At 39.7% G+C, this 23,728-nt stretch overlaps 1 protein-coding gene across 1 annotated transcript in view; it reads left to right on the forward strand.

Annotated features, from left to right (window-relative positions):
* The first annotated feature begins 5,347 nt into the window (after positions 1-5,347).
* Chst9 (carbohydrate sulfotransferase 9) overlaps positions 5,348-23,728 on the forward strand; it is a 274,476-nt gene continuing 256,095 nt past the window's right edge. The window contains exon 1 of the mRNA XM_055625588.1: positions 5,348-5,546. The gene's annotated coding sequence lies outside the window, so the exon portion shown is untranslated. The remainder of the gene's footprint in view (positions 5,547-23,728) is intronic.

Here is a 23,728-nt window from a genome sequence, read left to right on the forward strand (position 1 = left end):
CACAAAAGTGAGGGCAATACGCTCTTTTTTTTCACTGTCATTTACTCTTAATTATCTTACAGTCTTCTGTTTGACAGATGTTATTTTTTTCATAACTTAAAGTGTTAAGTTGTTAAAGGGAATAAATTGTAATAAAAATATAGAAAAGTAGATTAGCTGAATTATAAAAAAAAAAAGGTGTTGGTTCTTCCTCATATGTTATGCATATTTTTCTTTCTTTGCATAATTGGTTTTTCTCATGGCCTGTCCCCTTTCTTTAGTATTCTTCTGATGCTTAATTCATGCTTTACTATTCATATATATGTATATATATGCAAGTCATCTATAACATACCTAGTCCTCTATATCTTAATCTTTAAGAGATGAATGTGATTCTAAAAAAAAAAGTTAAAGCAGACATATTTTTCTTTACTCCTACAGCATGTGACAATTTCTATATTCCAGAAATTGTAAAATTATTATATTATGTTTGTTATGGTGGGGATAATACACTGTGTTTCTAAATTACCTTTTACTGAAAATATGTACTGCTGTGCCTTTTGTTCTTTTTGCTTCTGAGATTCAAAACTGTATATCTACACAATGGAATATTACTCAGCAATGAAAAATAAGGAAATCATGAAATTTGCAGGTAAATGGTGGAACCTGGAAAGGATCATCCTGAGTGAGCTATCCCAGAAGCAGAAAGACACACACGGTATATACTCACTCATATAGACATGTAATATAGGATGAACCCACTGAAATCCGTACATCTAAAGAAACTAATCAAGAGAGAGGATCTTGACTAAAATGCTCAATCCCCATCCCGAAAGGCAAAGAGGATGGACATCAGAGGAGGAAGAAAACAGGAAACAAGCTGGGAACCTGCCACAGAGGGCCTCTAAAAGGCTCTGCCCTGCAGACTATCAAAGCAGATGCTGAGACTTATGGCCAACTGTTGGACAGTGTGCATGGAATCTTATGTAAGAAGTGGGAAATAGTAAGATCTGGAGAGGACAGAAACTCCACAAGGAGAGCAACAGAACCAGAAATTTGAACACAGGGGTCTTCCCAGAGACTCATACTCCAACAAAGTACCAGGTATGGAGATAACCTAGAACCCCTGCACAGATGTAGTCCATGGCATTTTAGTGTCTAGGTGGGTTACATAGTAATGGGAAGAGGGACTGCCTCTGACATAATCTGATTGGCCTGCTCTTTGATCAACTCCCCCTTAGTGGGGAACAGCCTTATCAGGCCACAGAAGACTACAATGCAGCCACTCCTAATGAGATCTGATAGACTAAGATCAGAAGGAAGGAGAGGAGGACCTCCCTTATCAGTGGACTTGGAGAAGGGCATGCATGAAAAAGGTGGAGGGAGGGTGGGATCGGGAGGGTTGGAGGGAGGGGCTTATGGAGGTATACAAAGTGAATAAAGTGTGATTAATAAAAAAAAAAAATTTTAAAAAAGATAGGGTCAGGTGGAAGGGGAGGAGGATCTTCCCTATCAGTGAACTTGGAGAGGGGCATGGGAGGAGATGAGGAAGAGAGGTTGAGGTTGGGAGGGAATGAGGGAGGAGCCTATAGCTGGGAAACAAAGAAAAGTGAATAAACTGTAATTAATATAAAAAATAAAAAATTAACCATCCAAAAAAAAATAAAATAAAAATAAAAATTAATTAAAAAATATTTTCCAGAGAATAAAGCGGAATATAAAGGACAAAAGAAAAAAACAAAAAAACAAAAAACAAACAAACAAACAAAAAAAAGCTATTCTTAAGTTGTAGAGAGCAAGTTTGTGTGGTACTTTGCAAGGTGCCCCACTCAGCATACCACAGATAACTTGTGATCACTCATCCCATGCTCCTCAGCAGCAAGCATAATTTTATTTGAATTTCTTTTGTTGAAGAAAAGTCTGCATCTAAATGTTACTTCCTGATTAGCATTCACTGAATGTCACTATGTAAATAGGTAAGATATTGAAGGAGATAATAGCTCGAGGGTGTTTGTCCTTGAGCCGACATTACTGGAGAGCCAAAGTTCAAAGGTCATTTAGTGCCATGAAGGTCACTGAGTTCATGCCCTTAGATGCAGTGCAGAGATCCATGGCAGATTTGAGCAATTTCATGTATAAAGATATAGTTCTTGAGATTACAGAGATGGCTCCGGGTAAGAGAGCTTGCTCTACAAACATGAGGACTTGACTTCCAACTCCCAGAAACCACGTAAATAGTTGGGTATGATCACACTTGCCTGTGACCCCAGCACTGTGGCAGGGCAGAAGCAGGACAATCATTGAAGCCTGTTGACAACCAGCCTGGCTCTTAGTCCAATGAGAGACCCTGATTCAAAGGGACAAGACGGAAAAAGACTGAATAAGGTGCCTGCAGTCTTCTGGCTTCTGCAAGTGTGCACCCAGCCACACACGCCCACACACATGTGCCTGCGCCACATACATATACTGTATCAACATACATACATACCTACACGCATACCGAAAAAGAATGAGCAAGTAAACAAATGCCCAGGCCTTCACTGCTCTCTCCATTTCATATCACCCAGCGAAAATATTTCCAAGAACTGTTTCTAAATCTCTCTAGAAACATCTAGAAAAACATGTCTTCTGTTGCAAGATTTCTGCTACACTTTTCTTCTGCCTCAGTAGAGTAGTTATATTCTCTTGATCGTGAATGAGCAGAAAGCTTTTTATCATCTTTTGTCTTTTTTTTTTCCTGCCCTGAAGAATAAGAACAAGATAAGATAAACGAAATGGCTGCAGCTACCCGACTATGCTCTGTTGACTCCTGTAAAAATAACTGTTTCCAGGTCAATACATCTTTGCTTTCCCCCCATAGAAGAGTAGGAGCTGTAAATAACATGATGTGGAGGTAAGTGTGATGCCCACACCACCCAGCACAGTGTTCAGACTGTGTTCTGCTGAGTTATAACTTTGGCTGCTCATTAAGCCAAGTCATCATGAATGCCTACATGATCTGAAAACACAAACCACAAGTCACAAGAGATATTCCATAATGGTGCTATACTCATCGTTTAAGTGGTGTGTGTGTGTGTGTGTGTGTGTGTGTGTGTGTGTAAGCTTTCGTGTGTTTCTGTGCATCTGTGCCTGTGGGAACCAGACATCCACATCAGGATGTCTTTCTAAATTGCTCTCCACCTTATATTTTTAAGACAGGACCTCTCAAGGAAACAGGAGCACACTGATTGGCTGGCTGGCCCAGTGAACGTCAGAGATGCATGTGTCTCCACTTCCACTGATGTTCACAGTGCTCCCGGGACTGGGATTACAGGTGTATGCTGCCACACCTAAGCTTAACTGTGTCTTCACTTTTGTTGCGACTAAGTTTCTTAAGCATCTTCCTTGTGTGTTTTTCCCGCATACCAGAGATTGCAGTTCTACAGAAATGCTCTTGACCTCCATGTTAAAGGAAGGCGATCTACATCTTTCAAGGTTACCCAGAAGTAGTTAACAGTTAAACATGTAACATGAGAAGAAATGTAAGCATGTCACTATGCAAAATTAATACTGTGGAGAGCCTAGAGATGCTCTGTGAAACCATGTTTTAGAAATAATTCTTGATGTAAAAATTAAATTAGTTTAGCTGTAATGTTAACTGATGGTGTTTTCACCTCTCAGCAACCCTAATAAATGCGTAGGACAAAGCATCGGATGCTGGTGCTCGGCGCTTGCTTGAGATAACCTTGGATATTAACAAAATTCAACTTTCAATTCAATTCAGCTATTCAAAACATTTTTTTTTTTTTTTTGGAAATGTGGACACAGTTCCATGAATGAGTGTTCATAGTTTTTCTAAGGACTTGGAGTTCTACGTGGCAGGGAAATGACTGAAAATGAAAACTAGAAAATGTCATAGCAAGCTCAAGTGCTCAGTCTGCTGCAAATAAGCTTGTTTAGAAGTTGATCTCTGAATGATGAAGGCTCCAAAGGGGCATAAGACAGTGGGAGAAGAAGGGGCCAGTCAGTTCACTGAAGAACAATTACTGTTTGCCTAGGAGACATGCCAGTGAAGTACAGCTCAGAGAACACTAACTGTGCCCTGAAATGTGACTGGGAGGGAGGAATGTCCCTGAAAGATAAGAAAAGATGGACCTAAGCGTTGGCAAGAAGCCAAGGCACAAAGCACAGCTCTGACGTCTGTTTGGCCCCAGTTTGCCACTGGGCTATTTGCCCTTTTTGTTGAGTGGCAGGAATTCTTTATGTATTATGGATATTAATCCTGTCAGAAGTCTAAACATCTAAATTTACTGAAGGAGAAAGTACACAGGTACCTAATAGGGACAGAAAGGAGTGAAAAGGAGGCTAGTTTTCTGATGGATAAATAGTTTCTGTTCCCTAACAGGAAAAAGTTCTAGAGATCTATTTTACAATGTAAATATAGGTAACACCATTGAGCAGCACACTGAAAGCAGGTAAAATGGCAAATTTCATGGTATGTGTTTTGCTGTAATTTTAAAAAGAAGTGAAAGTAAAAGCATTGTGGGAGAAAAACAAGCTAAGTTTTGTTTCAAAGGAACAGGTGTTGGAAGGCCAGTGCACCAAAGTTCACTGTTGATCTCCATACTGGGTAGACTCCAACACTCAGCCTGAACTCCATTCTAATGCAGCCTTCAGGACAGTTTCACTATTTAATGCTTTAACAGAAAGTTTGTTGGGTTTTTGTTGTTGTGAATTTATAGAAACTGCTTGACTGCAAACTAAGCAATCACGGGTTCACTTGATTTTATTTGCCCTTGGTCTGGTCAAGATAATTGCTGAATTTTAAACCTCAATATACTTTAATCTTAATGATTTTTTTTTTTAAATTTACCTTTGTCTTGCTCTTTCCAAAGCCCTTCACAAGTTGCCAGCTTCTGCTTGTCCAAGTTTGATAGGCACGGGCCTGAGAGCTACTGGGTCAAACTGCTCAAGTCTCTCAAAGCCTATCTGGTACTTTAAAAGCGCTTGGTTACACCGCTCTTGAACAGAGGAAAAGAAGCAAGCAAACATGACCTCTGCTCAAGCCAGAAGAATTCTGAAGTCTTCGCAGGCCACGTTTTAAGATAACCTACTGACTTGTCCTTCAGGACTGTGGGTGGAAGATCTAAGGAGAAGAGCAAAGGTGAATTCGCAAAGGACAAGGCAAGGGCTTCTGTCGCTGGGGAGGCTTTACCCACTGGACGCACCTGGCGTCCAGAACTCAGAGCCGGGGACCCCGGCTGAGCAGGAGCCGGCAAGGATAAGGGGGGGGGGGGTAGGAGATTAAAGGCGGGAGGCGGAGCTGCGGGGCGGCGGGGGCGCGGCTGGCGGTGGCGGGAGCGGGAGGACTCGGAGGCGGTGCCGCAGCCCTAGCCCGACCGGCTCAGCGATCTGCGAGGCCAGCGCTGCTCTGCTCCCTTAGTGCTCCGTTCCCGCAACCGGGCGTCCCGCCGCGCCGAGACAATTCGGGAGAGTTTGCCCCGGAGCGCGGGCAAGTTTCTTCCCCAGTCCGCTCTGCCAGAGCGAGAGCGAGTGGTACCTGCAAAGCGCCAGAGACGGATGCCGAGGTAACCGCACCGGGGCTGGGGGATTCTCGGTACCCGGAGTCAGGGCGCTCTGGGTACCGCGGTGGGCGCAGCTCTGGGTGGGCGAGGCGTGCGAGGAACCTTTGCGTCTTCATCACCCCTGGGGCTGAGAGTGGCATGTTCGGCGTCCTGTAATCCCCTGTTGGGGCATGGCAGCCCACTTCAATCCACTTTGTTGGACGCGCAAGGTGCGGGGAGAAAGAGTGTGTCTGAAGACTTGGAGGCTGGCGTACGCACTTAGGGGTAACTTAGTGGCAAACTGGACCGGACTCCTACTGTCCCCCTATCCCCAAGGTGCAGCGTGAACTCCAGGATTCTGGCGACACACTCGCGTGGGGACAGATAGAGCTTGGAAACAGGACACCTGAGGGAAGAGTGTTGAGTTTCTCAGCACCGGTCTGTCCAGTCCCCTGGCTTGTTTGGTAGAAAGATGAGCGTCCCTGCCCTAGTGCCTTCTTTGCCCTGGCCCCAAACTCCGCGGGACACTGGAGAAATGGCTTGCCAGGTGGGACGGAAGTTTCCGAGCCAAAGCTGGCTGTTGGTTGAGCTGAGGTCTGGAGAGGGGCTAAATGAACCTCAGGTGTGAAGAAGGGGAGTGAGGAAGGGTGCGGAGTTTCCATCACCCGCGGGGGTTCCTTTTGTACCATTCCCTACCCTTCTTCTGCTGGGCCTGAACATCCTGCCCGCCAACACGTTTCTATAGGAAGGCTTAGGCAGTTATGTTTGATGTCTCTCAGGAGTTATTTCCAACTAAGTTCCCAAGTGTGTCCTCTACAGCTGTGGCCTCTCTCCCTCAGATCCCAGTCAGTTGCCCGAGTCCTCGCACAAGCAAATTGTGCCTGAGCCAGTCCCAGAGTTTTGAAGGGAATACATGTAAAAAAAAAAAAAAAAGAAGAAAAAAGCAGAGTGTGTTTCTGTGACTACCAAGGGATCCAAAACCAAGCTCAGCGGATGTTTAATAGAAAATTCTCCCTTTCGGGTACCCCCCCTTTCTGTTAATTAGGAGGTGATTACCAGTATTCACTTCTCTACATTGTTGTATGCGATTTTATTTTTACTCTTCCTGCTCCTGCTGGCTTAAAGAACATGGACTTCTCGTAGACTCACACAGACACAGTGTGACCATACTTACTATTTATCGGTCTCTCTGATTCGACGGCCATGCCACCTGCCACGTCCTCGGAAAAATCATAACACCATATGCCAGTCTACCAAACTGAGGAGAAGAAGAATATCACTGTTTATCATGGGCAAAAGTTTCCAGCTACCACATTTTATCATTGCTGTTTAAATGAAGAGCTTCAGTCAAAATAAATCCATCTGAGACAGGACAGATTTATAACTCTACCCAAAGCTTTCAAACAAAATACCTGGACACTCACAGTTGGCTAGTAAATGAGGGAAAATTAAACTATCGTCAAATGGGAGACATTGTGATTAAATAAAGCCAGTAAGAAATGGCACTTACCAAACACACACACACACACACACACACACACACACACACGCACACAAGAGAGAGAGAGAGAGAGAAGAGATTTTTTTTTCTTGTCTCATTTGCTTTATAACATCTCCATTAGGATAGTATCTTCCTTCAGAAAATGAGTACCTTGCCTATAGAGGCGTTATTACCAACTGAACATCATATCGTGTGATACAGGAGCTTAGTGACAGTCCAAAGACAAGTGCTTTAAACCATGCCCAGCCATCTGCTCTCTCCCATGTCCTCACAGTAGAATGTTTTATTCTCGCAGGTATTTGAACATACTTACTCATTTCACACCTTTGCATGCCCATCCCCAGCGCTGACACTGGTATCAAGTTGACCCAAGTTTCACAACTGTTGTCAGGCTGCTGAGCTTCTCCAGTAAACCTTTGGTTCTGACCAAGGAAGAAATCTAAAGTCTTAAGGCATTTGGCCAAGGCTAGCATCTGCTCCCAGCGAGTAACTCTTTGTACTCTCTCTCATCTTTTGCTACTGAAGAGAAGCTGGATGTTAATGCAGCTACAAGATCTTTGGGGTGATATTATTTCCTTTATGGTGAAAATGGCACCATTTGATGCTCTGAAGACATGGGTGACATATGTCTTGATCTCTAAAGGCGATTATGACTTCCTGTCATGTGTACCATCTTCCTGGAGAAAATTACTAAATAGAAAACTAATATCCTGGAAGTTGAACTAACTAGATATAGAGAAAGAAAGATGGCTCGTAGGGGTTAGGAACTTTTTGCCAAGTGTAATGACCTGAGGTCAATTCCTAGGACTTATATGGCAGAAGGAGAGAACAGACATCATTCAGCTATCTCCTACCCTTCCCTTATGCACACACAAAACACATGTATACTTCCTGTTTCACTTATTTTATACTTACTGTTTCTGTGATAAAGCACCATAACCCATGGAACTTACAGGAGAAAGCCTTTATGGTTTCAGGGGTCTGTGATGGTGGAGCAAAGGGTTGGCGGTAAGAATGGTTGAGAGCTCACACCTTAAACTAGAAGCAAGAAGCAGTATGTTAGGAGTGACGCCAGTCTTTTGAAACCTCAAAGTCCACACTGAATGACATACCTTCTCCAACAAATCCAAACATTTTAATCCTTCTTAAACAGTTTCACCAACTGGAGACCAAGTATTTAAACATACGAGTCTATACCATTCTTATTCAAATTACCTCACCCTCAACTCTCTCTCTCTCTCTCTCTCTCTCTCACACACACACACACACACACACACACACACACACACCATAGATAGACCTAAATAATTCATAGTAGTACTTCTCCACAAATATTACGATGCATGAATAGCATAGGGTAGTTTGTAAAAGGTGAATGGTTTATAGATATAGCAGTTTACATGTGTCTTGGATCTGAATAAGTCAACATGCATGCAGTTGACAAATGGACTAACAGCCTCTGTTTTGCACATGTTACCATTAAGGAGAGATTGAAGGTGTGTGAATCCCTCTTCATCCAGTTTTCCATTCTTTTCCTCAGATATTAGAAAGGATTGTGTGTGTGTGTGTGTGTGTGTAGATACACCTTGTGTGTGACTGTGTGTGTGTGTGTGTGTGTGTGTAGGTACACCTTGTGTGTGAGTATGCGTGTATGTATTCACGTGCATGTGTAAGCCACAGAACAATCTTCAAGGTGGTTCCCCTTCAGGGTTCATCCACCATGGTTTTTGTTGTTGTTGTTGTTGTTTTTGTTTGAGACAGGGTCTCCCATTTGCCTCAGGACTCATGTTGGGCTTGTTTAACCTGCCAACAAGTCCCGTATCTGTCTCTCTACACCTTCCCAGCTCTGAGATTACAAGGTTGCACCACTGTAAACTACTTTTTGCACAGAATCAAATTTTACTCTAAGTCATCTCTTTAGCCCCATGTTTATTTATAAGTCATAAAATTGCCAATTCAAAGCCATATGATGTGTGTTTGCAAGTGTGTGTGTGTATACATGCTCATACAGTTCAGCAGTTGCCCTATCCCCCCAAACCTTTGGGATTTTTTATCACTCAAAATTAAATCTTTCAGGATAAACAAAAAGTTAGAAATATTGCTTTAGCTCAGATCTGGCTGCAGCACCCCAAATTACTTTCTTGATTTTATAGAAAATGTAGATGTGATTTTACACAGATTGCAAATCTTTGATACCTAAGGAATAATGAAGTCCAAGGCAGTGTTTCCTATTGCCTTTGGAGTCGTGGGCTTCACTTGTTTTGGAGATCTTAAGGTTTTAACTTAGAGCTAGCAGTGCACTGAAGAGAATAAACCCAAACTATAGATAATTCTGAATGTAAAGTTGCCCTTAAAAATATGGCCTAATTTAAACCTTTGTTTCTTACATAAGAATGTGTTACCTCTTATTTTTTGGTGTACTAAAAATAAATTATTGAGGGGAAGCTGTTTTACCATGTATAGTAGGCACTCTGAATTATTCATTTTAATGAGCGGAATAGAGAAGCAAAGATAATCTAAAATCATGGTTATTTAAAAAGTCATTTGTGTTTGTTTTTAGAATATGCTATGTGTTTGGTTTGAAAAAGATTTTCATTGTTATTGTGGGCAAGTTGCCTTTCTAATTTTGTTTTTGTTTAGGTTAATTTTTAAATGAGCTTACATGCCTCAAACACCAAAACCGGTTTCTAAGGAGGTAGGGCAGGTGGGCATCTTGCCCAGAAACAAGCTGGGTGACAGCAAATCTGGAACAAAAACTTTTCAGTGAATTATGTATAATTCAAAGCAAGATAATCAAAGCTATATTGTGTGTCATTTAATGAACATGTCAAGCATTGGATATACTCTTGGGAAAATGGGATTTTGTGTGTGTGCATGTGTGTATGAACACATGGAGGCCAACAGTTAAGGGGTGTCCTCTATTGCTCTTACATTATCTTTGGAGACAATCATTGAACCTGAAGCTTACTGATTGGCTCTACTGCCTGGTCAGTGAGCTTTTGAGATCTTCCCATCTTCAGCTCCCAGTACTGGGATTACAGACACTCCCAGTGTTTTACTTGAGTGCTAGGGATCTGATCTCAGGTTCTCAGTGCTTTCACAGCAAGGACTTTAGCCACCAAGCCGTTCTCAGCCTTGGCCTCCATGTCACAGAGTTTAGTCCAAATCTGGGGACATTAGTCTCACTTCACATCCAACAGAGGTTAGTAATATGTTTTTAAAAAGTCATAATGAGTGTTCACGAAAGCTAAACAGAAACATTAATTTACAGGCCTCACAAAGCTGAATTTCCAAGTGTTTTCCTAAAGCCCACACCTGTGTAGGGTGCTGAGTGATATTCCCAAGCCTTGTGGAGGAATTTGCAGAAGCAGTAGCAATGAGAAGCCATCTGAATGAGGGATTTGGCCCGTTTGATCTCTGTACCTAGGTTCCAAATCAAAACCACATTTCGTCAACTGGCCCCTTTCAAGTGTTCACCGTTACATGGGCCTGGTTAGATAAAATAGTTGAAGTTCAGCAAGACTGCCGATTTAACAGATTTCTATTTTACTTTTCAAAAGCTCTAGGGCAAAATTGCCTGTGGATGAAATAGTTGCTTGAACAAGAAGCTGATTCACACACAGCAGTTGTAGTTAAACGCTTTGTTTATAGTCAGTGTTTAGTTGCATATAGTCTGTGTGGAGTCACTGACCCTGTAGACTCAAAAGGATCAGGAAACTGCTGTGTCAAAGGTTAGGAATGCCAAAATTACATGATTGGAAAAGCAGATAAGATCATTTTTATTGCAAGAATTCACAGCCAAATTGTAGCTTTTATAGACATGGAGAGAATGGCAATAGAAAAGGAGATGTAGCCTTCAGAACGAAGGCCATGTCCTCAGAATAAGTGTACTTACTGCTAAATGTGGAGGGCTACATTTTGGTCTTTATAAGGCATGACATTTTTTAAAGACTAGACTAGAATTAGTATTTTAAGAGAAATATTGTGGTTGGAAACATAAAAACTAAGACCTACAGGATGTATTTTATAATAAATTTTTTATGGAAATCATTTTTTCCTGGTCAGTGCTGAAGTATTAGAATAAAAATCAATTTAATGGTTAAGGAAATGATGGTGGCCCAAATGGATCATGGTCAGTTGATGAGTGGCAGGGCAGAAACTAGACACCTCCTGTACCTGACTGCAACCCAGCCGTTGTATAGTAAACTGCAAAGCTAGAGACAGGTGACAACAGTCTCTGGCTGTGACAATGCCAGAGACTGCAGTAGTTATGAAGCAAAAGGGTGCAGAGGTGTTGACGAAGGCAGAAGTCTGATTGGCTGTCTTCTGTCCAACGCTGAGAAGTCATTGCATCAGACCCTGATCCTCAGCCCTTAGTCTCCACCTTTCCACCTTCTTATGAAACCAAATATCTTTTGTTACTTTATTGACATCATGAAATATAACTTGCAATAATTTAGTCGGTGAAAATATCAGTATTGAAAAGGAACCCTACGACAACCCCAATGATTTCTAACAGTGTGTGTTTCTCTGCGAGATAATGTCACAAGTTTACAGAAGGGAGCCAGAGCTAGTGTGCATGTGTGTGTGCTCTTATAGATACACATGTAATAAATGTGAACCCAAGACAAATAAAAATATTAGGAGAAATGGGGTGTAAGAAAATGAAAACAATGAGGATAGACAGAAACAAAGGTATATTAGTCACCAAGTAGGTTTACTTCTGTGGAGAAGGAAGAAGGAGATAGTTTTTAATGTCAAATAGGCAATATTTGCCAAGTCAAATAAAAACAGTTGGAGCAGAAGAAATTTGGGCCTCTTTTGTAAATAAGAGAAGGAGCACTCTTAACTCATTACCTCCAGAATTCTGACAGCTCCAGGACACGTGTTCACTTGGTTACTTAGTGATATAAACTCTAATTCAGTGCCATTTTGGTGTTGGTAACAAATAAAAGTTTGCTGAAGTGAAAACTATTGATTTACTGCTGTTATTTTTTTTTTCTATTATTGTTATACTGTTTCTGCTCCAAATTCGGAGGCAGAGTACACAAAGTGGCTATATCCCCCTAGCAACCTTACTGTAAATTTCTAGGCTTTGGTTGAATTTTTTTCTAATAAATTCTTCATTAGGACAGGCACCATTCTATGCTTTGATATTCAGAAGTTCAGCTCAGAGACGTATGTATTATTGTATGAGATATTTGGGAGATTTTTATTATGTGGGATACCCTGACCGCCTACTGAAAGGCAGTAGTCACTGCCCACCTGACTCAAACTGTGACTCCTCTGAGGGCACACATCCCTTCCTATGGTCTTCTCTAGGGCTGACACTGGTCTTGATGAGAGTCACAGAGCTACGGAAACAGAATCTTTATGTAGACTGAGCTTTATTTCCCATGCAGCTACTGTCTAGTCACACTTCTTTAAGTGAGATCAACTCTCTTGCCCACTGGTGTCCCACCCTCAGTGTGTCAGAGCCGTGGACTTTATTGCCATCTAACTTCAGCTTGTGTTCTGCCTTTGCTTCTGTGGTCGCATTTGTAAAAATTCTCCCCTGATACTCATTTCTCTTAGTAATCTGTTTATTTGTAGTTAATTATGAATGGTGAATACTAGTGTATAAATGTAATGATATTTTCACTCTCTCAAGCCTTAACCTTGTTTAAATGCATATCTACAGAGAGCATTTGAGGCTTTCATATGTATGTGTGTGTATATATATATATACATATATATATGTATATATATATATACATATATATATTATATGTGTATATATATGTATATATATATACATATATATATTATATGTGTTTATATTTGTATATATATATACAAATATATGTATATATAATTTTAGAAAGTGGAAACATGAAGAGAAGTGTTATTAAAGTCACAATTTTAATGCTCTTGAAATGTGCAATGCAAAGAAGAAATTGCACTAGTCCAATACTAGAAGTCACACATAATATATAATGCCTTGAAGCATGCTTATAGCAGAGGCCAAAATCTACGGCCAACCAAAGCAAACTATTGAATTAGAATTTTGTTATACTGCTTGAAGTAAATGTGTCCATGCTAGAATATAGGAGTGGGGAGATTATAGAGTTTCATTGTCTGACTTAGAGATATTTGATCCTTGTAATGTTTATACCACAAATCATACCGACTTAGTACAGTATTTACAAAGAGATGAGAGAGTTCTGAGGAATATATCTATGTGCATGTACACACATGCTCACATGTGTGTATAAACATAGATGGCATATAAGGTTATGTAAAATACAAGAAAAGAATAAGAGATAAATGTTCTTTTATTCCTTTTTCTATGGCCTTATATAAGTCTTACTTATGAGACTGAGGAGTTAATATAAACTGTCACTTCAGTATTAGAGGTAAGAAAGCAATGTTGACCAACTGACCACACTGTTTTTTTCCACACTGAATTTTTCTCCATCTACTTTTGTTGTAGTTTCTAATGTGGGTACAGCCGTGCTGTGGGGGTTGAGGAAAGATGTGGTTGTGCTGTGGGATTGTGGGGTGCTGGTTGATTATGAAAGTAAAAGTTTATGAAAGGAAGCCATCCTTCCTTGTCATTCTTTGTCCAGAAGAAGGCTGGAAAGCAGCTGTCAGCTTCTGGATGAAGAACAGAGGGACCCCAAAATCAGGGTTATGTTTTCCTCAGGAAGGGCTAAAGCACTTTAGGACAAGGCCTATGCACTAGGCAAGGTTCCCAGTCTCACAGGGGAGGTAGAAATGCATTTTCCACCAGGTGTTACAGGCAGTTAGCTCTTTTAAACTGAGATTGCCGGTGGCAACGGAGACTTAGGCATTCCTAAGTCTATGTTGATACCAAAGTTAACCAAAGGCTTTTGGTTAAATTCATGTGAAATCAATTATATACAAAACTTGGGAAGTAGGAGGGGTTTTAAGGGTGTTTGATTTGCTGGGGTTAGAGGTGCTAGGGATACTTGATTTACATGTAGTGGTACAGTACCTCATTTACATACAGCAGCACAGCTCTATCACAAGAAGGAGAATATAATACTTAATCATCCTATGTATGGGGGACAAAATCTCCAAGTACAATTGAAGGTCATTTGCTGAAAACTAAAATCTCCTTAGCATATAGTGGGTGGGATATTTCCAGGAATCCCCAGGTGCTTGCTGAGCAGTCTTCTTATCAGGAAAGGGCCCATGCAGTAATCTGCCCCAAGGGTTTACAAGCTCTGGGGTTACCGGATCAGGCAGAGAGAGAGAGAGAGAGAGAGAGAGAGAGAGAGAGAACCCTGTTAGGAAAAGGGAGTCCACCATCGTAGACTGAGCAGGGAGGTATCTGGAAATGTCAGACTTCGGCCTTATCGACACTTCCTCTCCTCTCCTGTTAGCTTTGTGACACAAAAGAAAACTTTCTTCAGAATGAACAGAAGCAAGGCACCCCCCATCACTCCATTCACACAACCCTGTTTACTATAGAAATGCGCTGTTACTCTTAAATGAACTCTACAGAACATAATTAGGAAAGGGAAACCACCTAACTCATGTTTTGAGGAAATTTCAGAATTTCTTTATGTTAGTGAAAACAGGAAGACACACAACAAGAGAGACGACACTATGCAAGAATGTGATGTTTACTTTTTCAATAGTTTCAAAACCAGAAAGTCCTTAGTTCCATTCAGCTCAGCAATAATTTCTGTCATTTTTTAAATTTCTTTTTACCCCAGAAAATATTAAAGCGGTATCAACTTGTTTTAGGTAAATATCATCTGTGAAGTCTTAGAGATAATTATATTTATTCTTCACTTTAAAAGTTAAGTTTAAAACAAAATAAAGGTAATGAGTTTTAGAAACATATTTCTAAATAAATTTGGGTTTTCTCACAGGATTCTTTAAATAGAAAGTCAAAAGTTAGGCAATTTATTCCTTTTTTTCAAAGATCAATTTTTAAAATACTAAAAATAAAACTTAGGATCTGGAAAGATACCTCAAAAATTGAAAGCACTTGATACTCTCCCAAAGGACCTGGGTTCAATTCCCAGCACCCACGTGGCAATAGGCATGAATCTGATGCAAAGACAAATATGTAAGCAAAGCACCCATAAAATAAAATTTAAAAATATTAAAACTTACTTTTTAGCAATTTTGTTGGACTGAAAGTGTACCTCTTATACCCGGTTACATTTTACCTTGGGTCATTCGCACTTTATTTTCAGTGAGGACCTTTTATTGTCAGGGAGAACAGGTCTGTGATTCCTAGATGCTGGTATCAGCTGAATGAACTGCTGCAGTTTCTCCAGCAGGTTGTATCTGGAGCCCAAGATGCACAATTATTACATAGTTAAATAGCCACCTGTACTTACATAACACTTTAAAGCTTAAGCGTGCATGGGCACCACTTGATGAAAAGTGTGGCAGAGTTATTTTCTTTTTCAAATACTGAAGATTGGGAGATTACAGCAGCTTTCAGAGAAGAAATGAGCTTGAATATCACTTAGCTCCCAAGTACCAAAGATCGTCTGTTTAGAAGCTTAGAACTTTTGAGATTTTCCCCACATACAGATATCAATAAGAATTTCATGATCTATCAGTTTACATTTACTATAGAATAACCTGGAACCCATTAACATAACTCAGAAAGCCCCTGTAAGTTTCCCAAATCAAACTTGGAGCATCTTCTCTTCCATCCTTCATCAAATCCTCCGAAGTTCCTAAGCCAAATCTGGGTTCTAGCCTTGACAGTCTCCCTCCTTCAGCCACCATCAAGTCTTTCATCACGTCTTGAGATTTGTCCCCACAGTACACTATAAACACACCTCTGTCACCACTGGAGTCTTCTCATAGATTGTAGCAAACACACCAAGGGTTTTAGAACTAATTTGGCATTGCTGCACCTCCAATAAGGGATGGACAACCCTCTCCCCATTGCACACCTTGCTTGCATTAGTTTGTTCAAGGCAAAGACCAAAACTACACACCTGATTTCTCAAAGCCCAGTGAGGCCAGACACCTGCACTCTTATCTCTTCCCCATTTATGCTCTTCCCTCTGCCCCAGCTAGCTCGCTGGCTTCCACTTGTTCCAACTCACCACACTCTTTCTCATCCCCCAAACAATATGGACACCATGGCCAGATAGTGCCTGATTAATTCTTAATTAATGTTATCAATATAACAACTCATGTATCATCCCCTCAAATGAGCTGATTCCCTTATCATATACATTTACACACAAACACACAAATGCATGCTTTGTATGCATAAATATGCAGTAGTTATGTCCCCATACCCTTTAGTGTGACTAAGGTACAGACTAGCCTAGTTTGATGGCTGTTGTACTCCTAGAAAAGTAATATACTACAATGCTTGATCAGGATTGGGTGTAGCAAATATTTGCTGATCAATTGCTGACTGAACATTCATTTACTCATCTCTGTAAGTGACCATTCTTGTACATTAATTACATATCTTAGCCAGCCAGTGTTTTGTTGCTGGGAAGAGACACCATGACAGCTCTTATACAGGAAAGCACTGAATTGGGGTTTTCAGTTTCAGGAGTTTGGTCCATTATACTCACGTAGGATGGCATGGTGGCACACAGGCAGGCACTGTAGCTGAGACTTCTACATCTAGATCTGAAGGCAGTAGGAAGAGAGAGACACTGGGCCTGGGATGGTCTTTTGAAATACTAAAGTCCACCCCCTCACCCAGTGACACACTTCTTCCTACTAGGCCACACCTCAACAAGCTCACACTCCTAATCCCTCCCTCTCAGGTAGTACATTCAAGTACATGAGCCTGTGGGGGTCATTCTTAGTCAAACCACCACATGCATATCAAAGCACACATATACCACCTTCATAGTTTAGAAAGAAAGAAAAAAAGACAAATGCTTGTAAACTAAAAGGCTTCACTAATTTCCTTTACAACCTCCCCAAGGAGCATACTGTGTGTTGTTTTTTGTTTGTTTGTTTGTTTGTTTTTGTTTTTGTTTTTGTTTTTTTATTTCTCTTCACTCTCAGTGTTTCAGGGGTCACTTGAGAAAGAAATTGCTCAAAACTAAACAGAGTACATCACAGGAACAAAAGAACCAGAAACAATGGGCTCTCACTGGGTAAAGTTGGGATCCTCTGAGCATGAAAAGCAATAATGTGTATAAAGAATTAAAGTACATTGCATAAGGAAAAAAAAATCCGCACAAGCCCATGGCACGTGCACATACAGATGGGGAGAGGTAGAGGGAGCAGTCTCCATTTCTGAGTCACACAACAGATGATTAAATGATAGGAGCAACTTTCATAACAACTACTATAACAATATTGACAAATGTTCCACTGTTGGGTACGTGGTTCCCAGGGACAAAATAGTCCTACTGTCTTGGATGGCACCACAGCCTTCCTATGAACTACAAAGAAAAAGTGCCTTCAGACAGGTATTAGCTTAATTACATGATCAGACCTGAGATCTCCTGTTTCAGAACAAACTCCCTTTTTCAAGATCCTCTCAAACACAAGATTAGTCAGGTTGCAACTATCACAACTATTTAAGCAAACTCAAATTGGCAGATATTTGTCAGCACAACCCTGATATTTAAAAGATGTGAGTGTCCTTCTTGAAAAAAAGAAGCTGGGACAGTAGTACAGAATTAAAGGAGACATGGTGACTCGATGTGGGCCCTCCTTCTTGATTAAGCTCCAGATTTAGAGAAAAGTTTTAATGGAGAAATATTGGGATAATTGAGGGGTGTGGACTTGAGCTATAGGACCTATAAAAGTATCGCACCTATGTTAAATTCATGAATGACAACAATAAGTGGGATTTATAGGAGAATATGTCTTTTGGAGCATTCTAAATACTTGGAACTATTTGGAAGTGAAATCTCTGGGTCTCTCGCACTTGTTTTAAAGTGACAAGCAATTGTTTTTAAAATATGTAAAAAAGAAATAACCGAATATGGCAAAATATTAACTATCATTGAATGCAGGTACAACTTACACAGTATTTCTCATGTTATGGCTAAGTTCATGCTTTAGATAGCTGTCGAAATAAAAAAAACTGGGAAAAGTAGTCTACAGTACTCAGCCAACTATGCTAATAAGATTATTGTTACATAGTGCAGCAGCTTTTTTTGCACAAAACTGTTGTAGCCAACTAGTAACATTCCTGAACTTATTTGCTATCTGCATTCAGCATCCCATAATAATTTCATAAGTCATAACATGTATAGCAGGCCTTTTACAAGTTGGAGACTAGTGCTACAAAATCTCCAGGATAAAAATTGAAAAGCTTAATAAGAAAAAAATGTCACCTAAAAGAGTACATTTTAGGCAATGTTTTAGTTAATGTTAGAAGCCACACATGATGATAATATCAAAATGTATTATATAAGGTAATATTGTGCCATATTTCAGTTATACTTGGAAAATTTTAGCATGAGAAAAATCTGAATGGAAGTGATGTGTTGATGGGACTATGTTTTGTTTTGTTGCTCTTCTTTCATATACTTCCTGAACATAGGTGCTAATCTATAGAATTTGATATCATATTGGATTAGTGATGACTGTTATTAAATTATCTGCAACCTAGTAGTGAAGACCATTCAAATTAGGCAAGGATTCAATGGGATCTGGTGTGATTCTCACCTCACATTGTTAGGTGAAAAGGAGCAAATACTTAAACCCAATAGCATCAGTTTATCAAAGCAATCCCAAGCCAGAGATATGGGTCAACCATGAAAGGTGTCTGCTGCTTAGCAGGATGACCTGAGCTCAATCCCCAGGGGCCATAAACGGAAAAGTCAAACTGTTTCCCAAAAGGTGTCCTCTGACCTGAATACATGCTATGGCACATGCTCCTTTACACACACACACACACACACACACACACACACACACACACACACACATACACACACACGTATGCATGCACACATAACACACACACATGCGCACACACAAAATAAAAATGTAATAATTATAAAAACAACTCTTCATGTATACAACAAAACTTATTGAGAATCAATTGAACATCAAATTAAGTAAAGTATAATTGAAAAATTCAATTTTAAAATAATTACGTAAACATTTTCCTCCTACTGTTAACGTTTGTAATATAGTCCTATTGTGGATTCTCTATAAATATTACCTGGTGATAATATAAGGACTCTTTCAGATAGAAGAAGTTACATGAAGATGTAACCAAAGCAAACGGAATGGTCTTCTATGGATGAAAACATTCATTAGCCAACTTGCATCATAGTACACAACTTTTAGTATGCAACATAATAAGCCAACTAAGACTGTTGATAGTATTTTGTGCAGTAGTTCATAATATAGGTCATAAATTATTATAATACTAGCAAAGAGAAAGGGTTTATGAAAGATTTGTGAAAATTGGTCCCTTGATATGCACAACCCACATTGTTTTAAGTTTCACTATGGTAAGACCTTCATACTAAAATGTTATAGATGATTTTCAGGATATATGAACCCAAATTTCAGAGATAAGTATAAAGCTGACATTGTTCTGATAAGTGACAAAGAACAACATACTGTTACAAGCTGGGAGTGTGTTTTCATGGAGTCTTGACCTTCCAACAGAGGTGATGGTGGCTTCGTTCTCATGCCCCCTATTCCCTTCCCTCTACTCATATTTATAACTGTAGTAAAATAAATGATACCCATAGTGCTACTGAGAGAATTCCAAGATATAAGAGAACTAGGTGAAATTGAATTTAGTGGTCTTATTAAACTGTTAATATTTTATTTCATTTATCTGAAGTTCCAAGACCATGAATAAGTTAAAAGTTGTTTGAATTATAGCTATACAAAGGCAGACTTCCATATAGAATTTGCTGTTAAAAGAGAACAGCTCTGCAAACAATTTGTGTAGGTAATTATTAGCTAGAAGCTATTTGTACTCTAAGTTATTGCATATACACATATGATAATAAGACTTTGCACAAATGGAAACTTTTGATAATAAATCCATGTAAATGATCATGCCTGGAGAAATAATTCTAGATGTTATAAGTGTATTTGAATTGCCTGCAAACAGAATGCAGACTTCTAGAACAAGTATGTGACTATTTTTCATTCATGATATCTAGTAGGTCATTGAACCTAAAATCTCTGAAAGGATGAATAAAACAAGCAATGGAAATTGTGCTTGTGCTGTTTGTGCACATATTAAAATGTTGAAGCCAAAGGAGAATTTGCAAAGTAACATTGTGAATGCATGCTGGTGTGCCTTTGTTTTGTTTTTGAGGCAGGGTCCTTCTACACAACCCTGGTTGTCCTGAAACTCAAGATGTAGATCAGCTTGGCCTTGAATCCCCAGCAATCTGCCTGCCTGTGCCTCCCAAGTACTGCAATTAAAGGTTGAGCTACTGTCACCAACAGTGTGCTATCCTACACTCAATATCACAGTTATCAAAGTCAGTGTAAATCACTGATCTCGACCTTGGCCCTACTCTCATCATTGCATATGGAAACTACTGAACAATTGGAATTTGTCTTTGTGGATTCTGTAGACCACTTAGAAAAAGCATCCACAGTAAAATGAAGTCCAGAGTATCTTCACCCACTTCATAGGACTGCTCCCACCTCAGGTCCACTACATCATATATATTAAACATCTGAAAACAAGATCTCGGGTACACCACTCTCTTTCTTCATTTTAGATTTTGGCTGTATTTGTGTTGTTACGTCAGTTTTGTATTTTCCTATTTAAATAAAACCTTTTTGCACTTGCTAGTGCTTACTACTGTTTTCCAGGCTGAGTTCCTGTGGTTGGTTTTGCGACTAGCTAGATTCCATGGTGAAGTGTATTCTGGGATGACATACTTCACCTTCTACTTTCTCAATGTTTCTGTGCTTTATCCTTCTTTCCTCTGTCTCTACCCATCACATTGCCTGGGCCCTATCTCTCTGATCACTTGCCATTTTCTCCATTCTTTCCACCTTTAAACCAATGACAGCAAACAATGAGGGTTGGGGTCTTGGCCTACCTGCAGCTCAGTATAGGTCTTGTGTAAAACACCCTCATCAAGCCTATGTTACTTGCTCTTGAGTTGGGACATTCGGAAGCCTGTGGGTCTGTTGTGATGTAGAGATTGTACTTTTCTACTTAGTTCCCCCAAGCGCACCCTGATCGCAGAGATGGTCCTAATAGTCAATAAAAATGTTTGATATGGTTGTTTTCCTCCACCATACAGCTCCAGTTATGCTGAGTTTCAACAGGAAAACACACACTTTCCTAGAGTCTACTTATGTCTGAGCTCTCATTGATCCAATCTCAGTGGAGAGACCTTTTCTTCTACAGTAAAAATTTTACAGAACTTCATGTCCCAGTGCAGACATTTGTCTTGTAACTACCCACCCAGGTGGCCTTTCTATTGCATTAATAAACTTTTCTCTTTGTTGCGTAGTATAAAGGTGAATTCTTTCACTGCCCACCAGTCCCTTGCCCAAACACATCGACAGTTCCCACGGGAGTAACCAGAGAGTAGATATTTCAGTTCTCCTGTCCTGTTTCTGTTAAAAATAATTCATGTTCGACTCAAGGCTCAGTAATGCATTTGTCAATTATTATCTTTGTCTAGTTTTTAATCCAGATTTTAGAGATTTGGCAGGCATGTTTTATGATCAGTGGTTTATGTTGTGGTGCTTTTCTTGCTTAATTGAAACTCTAATTATTTTCTCACTCTTTAACACCTCACAGTTTTTATCTTGCACTACATAGGAAGACAAAATCTTTGCTGCACCATCAACTATGATTTAAAGAATCCTAACAGGAAATGAATACATGTGTATGCATTGTCCAGCTAAAGTGCCCGGTTTTTGTCAGGGGATTATGTGGATTATCATCTTGGTATCCCAGATGACTAGTCCACTCACACTCTGCTCGCTGATAATCAGTTGAGAATTTCTGCTTCATAAAGTAACTCAGGAACACGGCTTTGCTCTCTTTCTCAGTCCTGCCATGTTTTTGTGTCTCCTGTTTCCTCTGCAGATAAGAGTCTGCAGAGAATTATGTGGAACGTTTTGGGTGTCAGGTATCCAGTGATATATCTGCCTCTGTTTGGATTCCACCTGATTGTAATGGGAACCAACAGAGCTGGCAGTGAGTCTAGGAATCAGAGCAGAGAGAACACAGAGAGCACAGGCTAAGGTCCCTCTGTGCTTCTGTGTGCTCCACTCCCCCCATTTGCTCATTCAAAGAACTGACCAACTTCACAAACTGCATCTTCATAGTCTCCTTCTTTCCCACATTCATATACCTCAAGTGCAACCTTTCAGTATCTCCCTGACTTTGATCCTTACAGAAACATATGCAATATTAGAAAAACGGGACTTAGTTTTGTCATTTGAAAAGAATACATGTTTATACATATGTGAAAAATACACTACTTGTTTTCATTTTGACACTACTACTCACTATTATATTATCTTAATAATTGGGACTCTGAACTACCCAAAGTCATGCATTCAAAAGTGTGCCAATTCATTGATAGATCCATATATTCTTGTCTCATATTTTTACTTTATATTTCTAAAACTATGGTATAGTTACAAACACACATGAAGCTATGTTTCTAATGAATTTTACTCTTTGCTAAAGTACACATTCTATCCTTATGTTGCATTAATCTTACCACTTATTTTGTCTGATTTTTGATAGCTATTCCAGTTTTTATTTGATTTATATTTACTTGGTTAATATTGGTAGATTCTCTAATTGTTTACTTTCAATTCTGTCTTCACATTCTAAATCTTAGAAGGTAACTTTGCTAGATTTACAAATCTAGAGAAATAGTTATTAGATTTTGATGTCTTGAGGCTCTACTTAATCTAACATTTTACTTTCTCATTTTGTGTGTCTGTGCACAGATGATGATGCATGTTCAGATGTGTGCATATACCTATGTTTACAGGTGTTGGGGCAAACATGTGTATATAGGCCAGAGTTCAATCTTGGATGTCATTACTCAGGTGCTAGTCACCTTGTTTTTTGAGACAACATCTCTCACTGGTTTAGAGTTCTCCAAGTAGGCTACGCTTTCTGGCCAGTGAATGCCGGACTTCCCTCTGTCCCCCTACCTTCCCTGACTTGGCACACTTCTCTGACAAGAGCACACCATTGCTAGCCATGGTAGCTCATACTTTTAATTCCAGCACTTGGGAGGCACAGACAGGCAGATTGCTGTGGGTTCAAGGCCAAGCTGATCTACATACTGAGTTTCAAGGCAACCAGGATTGTGTAGAAAGACCCTGCCTCAAAAACAAAACAAATGCACACTATCGTGTTGATACACACACACACACACACACACACACACACACATACACACATATATACATTATTATAGTCATACATGCATACATACATACGAGCATGTTCTCAAGGACTGAACTCAGTTCCTTATGTTTGATGTCAAATACTTTTTCAGCTGAGCTAGAACTTCATCCCATAGACTATGCCTTTGTTCCCACAAATTGACGCTTGTCATTTTAATCAGTAAGTAATTTTGATTTATCTATGGGTTTACTTTGTTTTTGCTTAGCATTATTTCTTTATTTAACTTTTTGGCTCTAAGTCCTAAAAGATAGCTCTCCTGGGTTTTAAGCTATGCAGACCAGTTATTATGTTTCTGTGTTTTGAATATATATATATATATATATATATATATATATATATATATATATATAT

This window comes from Psammomys obesus, unplaced genomic scaffold, assembly GCF_907164565.1.
Source record: "Psammomys obesus unplaced genomic scaffold, mPsaObe1.curated_primary_1811, whole genome shotgun sequence".
Classification (NCBI taxonomy): Eukaryota; Metazoa; Chordata; class Mammalia; order Rodentia; family Muridae; genus Psammomys; species Psammomys obesus.